Here is an 8,804-nt window from a genome sequence, read left to right as displayed (position 1 = left end):
ACGCTTCAGCTCCCTTAAGTTCACATCCTTGCTCTTCCTGTTCCCTTAGGTGCCATGATCTTAATTAGTTTTAACTCAGTGATCATGGCAAATCACACCAAACTTAGAGGTTTGCTTGTCCTCAAGCAAAAGAAAGGAAAGGAGAGGATTAAAAGGAGAGGCAGTTTCGAAAAAAAAGATAAGATGAGTTGAAAAAGATATGAGAAGAAATTAAAAAGATTTGAAAAAGAATTGGATTGGAAAAAGATTTGTGTTTATGAATTAAGATACATTTGATATTTTTGAAAAAGGGATTTTAGAAATTAGGGGTCTTAGAAAACTAATTTGATTTTGAAGGATGACATTTTTAAACATGTTTATGTAAGAAATCATGGATTGAAACATAAAAATTTAGAAAAATTGTAAAGAAAAACAAATTTTACCTCCTCCCCACCATCCTGGCGTTAAACGCCCAAACGATGCATGTTTTGGGCGTTTAACGCCCAAATGCTGCTTCTCCTGGGCGTTCAACGCCCAGCTGATGCTTCTTTCTGGCGTTGAACGCCAGGAAGTCCTTTGTCACTCGGCGTTTTTCTGAACGCCCAGGATGCTGACAATCTGGCGTTAAACGCCAAGAAGGTGCTTCTTTCTGGCGTTCAACGCCCAGAAGATGCTCCTTTCTGGCGTTTAACGCCCAGATGGCTACCCTTACTGGCGTTGAACGCCCAGTGGGTGCTTCTTTTGGGCGTTCAATGCCCAAAATGTTTCTTATTGGCTTTTTCACGCCAGTGAGCTTCCGAATTTCCCTGTAACTCTGTGAATTCAATCAATTGCTATTTTTACCCTTTGAAGATACTTGGACACATACCTGTAAAAAAAGGAAATTTATTTAATTAGTAAATAAACTTTGTAAATGGCTGGGTTGCCTCCCAGCAAGCGCTTCTTTATTGTCTTTAGCTGGACTACCACTAAGCTCTAACCAAGTCTCAGTTTCGAGCATTCTTGCTCGAAGTTACTTTCAAGATAATGTTTAATTCTCTGTCCATTAACAATAAACTTTTTGTTAGAGTCATTATCCTGAAGCTCTACGTATCCTTATGGTGATACACTTGTAATTACATATGGACCTCTCCACCGGGATTTTAATTTCCCGGGGAATAATTTGAGCCTAGAATTAAATAGCAGAACTTTCTGCCCCGGCTCAAAGACTTTGGATGACAATTTCTTATCATGCCATCTTTTTGCTTTCTCCTTGTAAATTTTTGCATTCTCGAAGGCATTGAGTCTAAATTCCTCTAGCTCATTTAGCTGGAGTAAACGTTTTTCTCCAGCTAACTTGGCATCAAGGTTCAGGAATCTGGTTGCCCAGTAGGCCTTGTGTTCCAGTTCCACTGGCAAGTGACATGCCTTTCCATACACAAGCTGATATGGAGAGGTCCCTATAGGGGTCTTGAATGCTGTTCTGTATGCCCACAGAGCATCATCCAAGCTCCTTGCCCAATCCCTTCTATGGTTAATTACAGTCCGTTCCAGGATTCTTTTGAGTTCTCTATTTGAGACTTCAGCTTGCCCATTAGTCTGTGGGTGATATGGAGTAGCTACCCTGTGGCTAACTCCATAACGAACCAAAGCAGAGTAAAGCTGTTTATTGCAGAAATGAGTACCCCCATCACTGATTAATACTCTAGGGGTACCAAATCTACTGAAGATGTGTTTCTGGAGGAATTTTAACACTGTTTTAGTGTCATTAGTGGGTGTTGCAATAGCCTCCACCCATTTGGATACATAATTCACTGCCACCAGAATATAAGTGTTTGAGTATGATGGTGGGAAAGGTCCCATGAAGTCAATGCCCCATACATCAAACAACTCAATCTCCAAGATCCCTTGTTGAGGCATGGCATAACTGTGAGGTAGATTGCCAGATCTTTGGCAACTGTCACAATTAAGCACAAACACTCGGGAATCTTTATAGAGAGTAGGCCAGTAGAAGCCACTTTGGAGGACTCTTGTGGCTGTTCGCTCACTTCCAAAATGTCCTCCATACTGTGATCCATGGCAATGCCAAAGGATCTTCTGCGCTTCTTCCTTAGCCACACATCTACGGATTACTCCGTCTGCACATCTCTTAAAGAGATACGGCTCATCCCAAAGATAATATTTTGCATCTGTGATCAGCTTCTTTGATTGCTGTCTACTGTACTCTTTGGGTATGAATCTCACTGCCTTGTAGTTTGCAATGTCTGCAAACCACGGCACTTCCTGGATGGCAAAGAGTTGCTCATCCGGAAAGGTTTCAAAGATCTCAGTGAGAGGGAGGGACGCCCCCCTTCTACTGGTTCTATTTGGGATAGGTGATCTGCTACTTGATTCTCTGTCCCTTTTCTATCTCTTATTTCTATATCAAACTCTTGCAGAAGCAACACCCATCTTATAAGTCTGGGCTTTGAATCCTGCTTTGTGAGTAGATATTTAAGAGCAGCATGATCAGTATACACAATCACTTTTGATCCTACTAAATAGGATCTGAATTTGTCAATGGCGTAAACCACTGCAAGTAGCTCTTTTTCTGTGGTTATGTAATTCTTCTGTGCGTCATTTAAAACACGGCTGGCATAGTAAATGACGTGCAGAAGCTTGTCATGCCTTTGTCCCAACACTGCACCAATGGCATGGTCACTGGCATCACACATCAATTCAAATGGTAATGTCCAGTCTGGTGCAGATATGATTGGTGCTGTAACCAATTTAGCTTTCAGAGTCTCAAATGCTTGCAGACACTTTTTATCAAAGATAAATAGCGTGTCAGCAGCTAGCAGGTTGCTTAGAGGTTTGGCGATTTTTGAAAAATCCTTTATAAACCTCCTGTAGAATCCTGCATGCCCCAGAAAGCTTCTTATTGCCTTAACATTAGTTGGTGGTGGTAATTTTTCAATTACCTCTACCTTAGCTTGATCCACCTCTATTCCCTTGTTCGAGATTTTGTGCCCAAGGACAATTCCTTCAGTCACCATAAAGTGACACTTCTCCCAGTTTAAAACCAGGTTAGTCTCTTGGCATCTCTTTAGAACAAGTGCTAGATGGTTAAGGCAGGAGCTGAATGAGTCTCCAAACACTGAAAAGTCATCCATGAAGACTTCCAGAAATTTTTCCACCATATCAGAGAAAATTGAGAGCATACACCTCTGAAAGGTTGCAGGTGCATTGCACAGGCCAAATGGCATCCTTCTGTATGCAAATACTCCAGATGGACATGTGAATGCCGTTTTCTCTTGATCCTGGGGATCTACTGCAATTTGATTATAACCTGAATATCCATCCAGGAAGCAGTAGTATTCATGACCTGCTAGTCTTTCTAGCATCTGGTCTATGAATGGTAAAGGAAAGTGATCCTTTCTGGTGGCTGTATTGAGCCTTCTGTAATCAATACACATACGCCACCCTGTAACTGTTCTTGTAGGAACCAGTTCATTTTTTTCATTATAAACCACTGTCATGCCACCTTTCTTAGGGACGACTTGAACAGGGCTTACCCAGGGGCTATCAGAAATAGGATAAATAATCCCAGCCTCTAATAACTTAGTGACCTCTTTCTGCACCACCTCCTTCATGGCTGGATTCAGTCGCCTTTGTGGTTGAACCACTGGCTTGGCGTCACCCTCCAGTAAGATCTTGTGCATGCATCTGGCTGGGCTAATGCCCTTGAGATCACTGATGGACCACCCAAGAGCTGTCTTGTGTGTCCTTAGCACTTGAATTAGTGCTTCCTCTTCCTGTGGCTCTAAGGTAGAGCTTATGATTACAGGAAAGGTATCATCTTCTCCCAGAAATGCATATTTCAGGGATGGTGGTAATGGTTTGAGCTCGGGTTTAGGAGGTTTCTCCTCTTCCTGAGGGATTTTCAGAGGTTCTACTATTCTCTTTGATTCCTCCAGATCAGGCTGAACATCTTTAAAGATGTCCTCTAGCTCTGATTCGAGACTCTCAGCCATATTGACCTCTCTTACTAGGGAGTCAATAATATCAACACTCATGCAGTCATTTGGGGTGTCTGGATATTGCATGGCTTTGACAACATTCAACTTGAACTCCTCCTCATTGACTCTCAAGGTTACTTCCCCTTTTTGGACGTCAATGAGGGTTCGGCCAGTTGCTAGGAAAGGTCTTCCTAGAATGAGAGTTGCACTCTTGTGCTCCTCCGTTTCCAGCACCACAAAGTCAGTAGGAAAGGCAAATGGCCCAACCTTAACAATCATGTCCTCAATTACGCCTGATGGGTATTTAATGAAGCTATCAGCAAGTTGAAGACATATCCTGGTTGGTTTGATTTCTTCAGTTAAACCAAGCTTTCTGATAGTAGATGCATGTATTAGGTTGATACTTGCCCCAAGATCACATAAAGCTTGCTTGGTACAAGTACCCTCTAATGTGCATGGTATCATAAAGCTCCCAGGATCTTTAAGCTTCTCAGGTAAGCTTTTCAGAATGACTGCACTGCATTCTTCAGTGAGGTAAACTTTTTTAGTCTCTCTCCAATCCTTCTTATGACTTAAGTTCTCTTTCATGAACTTAGCATAAGAGGGTATTTGCTCAAGTGCTTCTGCAAACGGGATCTTTATTTCAAGAGTCCTGAGATAGTCTGCAAAGCGGGCAAATTGCTTATCCTGTTCCGCTTGGCGGAGTTTTTGAGGATAAGGCATTTTGGCTTTATATTCTTCAACCTTAGCTGCTGCAGGTTTATTACCTACAGAAGTGGGTTGGGAAGCCTTTTTAGAAGGGTTGTTATCAGCACTTGTATGTGACTGATCCCCCACTGGCATTTGAATGCCAGGGGTGGAAGCTGGAGTGGCGTTAGACGCCACCTCCTTATTTGTTACTGGCGTCTGAACGCCAGAACTATGCTCCCTTTGGGCGTTCAACGCCGGATTCATGCTTGTTTCTGGCGTTGAACGCCAGAAATGAGCATGGGCTGGGCGTTCAGCGCCAGCATTATTCCTCTTTGGGCTCTGATTGTCCTCAGAGGGATTTTGAGCAGCCATTTGTTCATTCCTTGGCTTCCTGCTGTTTTGAAGTGAAGTGTTTAATGTTTTTCCATTTCTTAATTGAACTGCTTGGCATTCTTCTGCTATTTGTTTTGACAGTTGCTTTTCTATTTGCTTTAACTGTACTTCCATATTCCTGTTGGCCATTCTTGTTTCCTGTAGTATTTCTTTGAATTCGGCTAGCTGTTGAGTTAGAAAGTCTAATTGCTGATTGAATTTATTAGCCTGATCTACAGGACTGAGCTCAGCAGTTACTGTTTTAGCTTCTTCTTTCATAGAAGATTCACTACTTAGGTACAGATGCTGATTTCTGGCAACTGTATCAATAAGCTCTTGAGCTTCTTCAATTGTTTTTCTCATATGTATAGATCCACCAGCTAGTGGTCTAGAGAAATCTGAGCTTTTTCTGTAAGCCCATAGTAGAAGATGTCTAATTGCACCCACTCTGAAAACATTTTAGAGGGGCATTTTCTTAGCATCTCTCTGTATCTCTCCCAGGCATCATAAAGGGATTCATTATCTCCTTGTTTGAAGCCTTGGATGCTTAGCCTTAGCTGTGTCATCCGTTTTGGAGGGAAATAGTGATTCAGGAATTTTTCTGACAGCTGTTTCCATGTCTTTATGCTGTTCTTAGGTTGGTTATTTAACCACCTCTTAGCTTGATCTTTTACAGCAAATGGGAACAGTAATAATCTGTAGACATCCTGATCTACTTCCTTATCATGTACTGTGTCAGCAATTTGTAAAAATTGTGCCAGAAACTCTGTAGGTTCTTCCTGTGGAAGACCGGAATACTGGCAGTTTTGCTGCACCATGATAATGAGCTGAGGATTCAACTCAAAGCTACTAACTCCAATGGAGGGTATACAGATACTACTCCCATATGAAGCAGTAGTGGGGTTAGCATATGACCCCAGAGTCCTCCTGGACTGTTCATTTCCACTTAGTTCCATGATGGAATAAAGGAGATGGTATATATGTTGATATTATTTATTTTATAAAAATAAAATAAAAATGGAATAAAAACGGAATAAATAAAAAAATTGAAAATATTTTGTGAAGATTTTCAAAAAATTTTGAAATTGAAATCTGAAATTTTTATAAAAATTTCGAAATTATTGTTTAAAATTAGTTAGAAAAGATATTTTTTTTTGAATTTTGAATTTTATGATGAAAGAGAAAAACACATAAAAGACACAAGACTTAAAATTTTTAGATCTAATGCTCCTTATTTTCGAAAATATTGGAGGGAAAACACCAAGGAACACCAAACTTAAAAATTTTAAGATCAAGACACAAGAAAAAACTCAAGAACACCTTGAAGATTCCCAAGAACACCAAGAACAAAAGGAAGAACACCAAACTTAAAATTTTTAGAAAACTAAAATAAATTTTCAAAAATTATGAAAAGATTAACAAGAAAACACCAAACTTAAAGTTTGGCACAAGATTCAATCAAGAAAAATTATTTTTGAAAAAGATTTTCAAAAGAACTGGTGCCCAATCATCAAGAATATAAACCAATGCTCTAGCCAATTGGGAGCAAATATAACACTTGTTTTGAATATGTATATTTTTTATAGATAAATTAAATTTTTGAGAACTAATATTTTGAAAAAGCACAAGAAAAACAAGAAAAGACACAGAACAAGAAAAATTAAAGATCAAACAAGAAAAATAAACAAGAACAACTTAAAGATCAAGGAAGCACAAAGAACACTAATACGAAAATTTTAAGGAAAAATATAAAATATGCAAGTGACACCAAACTTAGAACAAGACACTAAACTCACGAAAAATTAACAATTAATAAAGAAAAATAATATAATTTTTTTTTTGAAAAGAAAATTTTTTTGAAAAGAAACTATCCTATCAGAATTTAATGACTCTATAACAATTAAAAATAAAAAAATAAATTATTCCTAATCTAAGAAATAAAATAAGCCTTCAATTGTTCAAACTTAACAATCCCCGGCAACGGCGCCAAAAACTTGGTGCACGAAATGCAATCTAACTCTTTGGCAATTCGCACAACTAACCAGCAAGTGCACTGGGTCGTCCAAGTAATACCTTACGTGAGTAAGGGTCGATCCCACGGAGATTATTGGTTTGAAGCAAGCTATGTTTATTTTATTAATCTTAGTCAGGAAGCCAATAAGATTATTTGGATTTAATTGTAAGAAGTAAAAGTATCTGGAATTATTAGAAAAATAAAAGAGAATCAAATCGTTACTTGTTGTGCAGTAATGAGAAATATGTTGGAGTTTTGGAGATGCTTTGTCCTTTGAATTTCTACTTTTCCTTGAAATCCTCTTCCCACACGCAAGGTCCCTTCCATGGCAAGCTCTATGTAGGGTGTCACCGTTGTCAATGGCTACCTCCCATCCTCTCAGTGAAAACGTTCCTATGCTCTGTCACAGCACGGCTAATCATCTGTCGGTTCTCAATCAGGTTGGAATAGAATTCATTGATTCTTTTGCGTCTGTCACTAACGCCCAGCCTTCAGGAGTTTGAAGCTCGTCACAGTCATTCAATCCCAGAATCCTACTCGAAATACCACGGACAAGGTTTAGACTTTCCGGATTCTCATGAATGCCGCCATCAATCCGGCTTATACCACGAAGATTCTGATTAAGGAATCTAAGAGATACTCATTCAATCTTATGTAAAACGGAGGTGGTTGTCAGGCACACATTCATGGATTGAGGAAGGTGATGAGTGTCACGGATCATCAGCTTCTCCATAATTAAGCGCGAATGAACATCTTAGATAAGAACAAGCGTGTTTGAATGGAAAACAAGGTAATTGTATTAATTCGTCGAGACGCTGCAGAGCTCCTCACCCCCAACAATGGAGTTTAGAGACTCATGCCGTCAAAAAGTATGTAATTCAGATCTGAAAATGTCATGAGATACAAAATAAGTCTCTAAAAGTTGTTTAAATAGAAAACTAGTAACCTAGGTTTACAGAGAATGAGTAAACTAAGATGATTGGTGCAGAAATCCACTTCTGGGGCCCACTTGGTGTGTGCTGGGGCTGAGACTAAAGCTATCCACGAGCTGAGGCTTTTCTTGGAGTTGAACTCCAAGTTATAACGTGTTTTGGGCGTTCAACTCCGGATCATGACGTGTTTCTGGCGTTTAACTCCAGACAGCAGCATGTACTTGGCGTTCAACGCCAAGTTACATCGTCTATCTTCGCGCAAAGTATGGACTATTATATATTTCTGGAAAGCCCTGGATGTCTACTTTCCAACGCCGTTGAGAGCGCGCCAATTGAACTCATGTAGCTCCAAAAAATCCATTTCGAGTGCAGGGAGGTCAGGATCCAACAGCATCAGCAGTCCTTTTTCAGCCTAACTCAGATTTTTGCTCAGCTCCCTCAATTTCAGCCAGAAAATACCTGAAATCACAGAAAAACACACAAACTCATAGTAAAGTCCAGAAATATGATTTTTTTCTAAAAACTAATAATATTTAACTAAAAACTAATTAAAAACATGCTAAAATCTACATGAAATTACCCCTAAAAAGCGTATAAAATATCCGCTCATCAGTGACCATAGCTGCTTCATACCAACAATCTCCGTGGGATCGACCCTTACTCACGTAAGGTATTACTTGGACGACCCAGTGCACTTGCTGGTTAGTTGAACGGAGTTGTGAGATTCTCTAACAGTGCCTGTAACTCTTTTGGTCCAACAACAACACTAAGCTGTTGGTGCCATTACCAAGAATTATTAAGATCCCAATTCATCAAACCATGATCTCTTTGAGGTATTTT

The sequence above is a fragment of the Arachis stenosperma genome, chromosome 3 (genome assembly GCF_014773155.1).
Source record: "Arachis stenosperma cultivar V10309 chromosome 3, arast.V10309.gnm1.PFL2, whole genome shotgun sequence".
NCBI classification, from domain to species: Eukaryota; Viridiplantae; Streptophyta; class Magnoliopsida; order Fabales; family Fabaceae; genus Arachis; species Arachis stenosperma.
The sequence above is the reverse complement of the archived record's forward strand: the minus strand, read 5'-3'. Positions refer to the sequence as shown.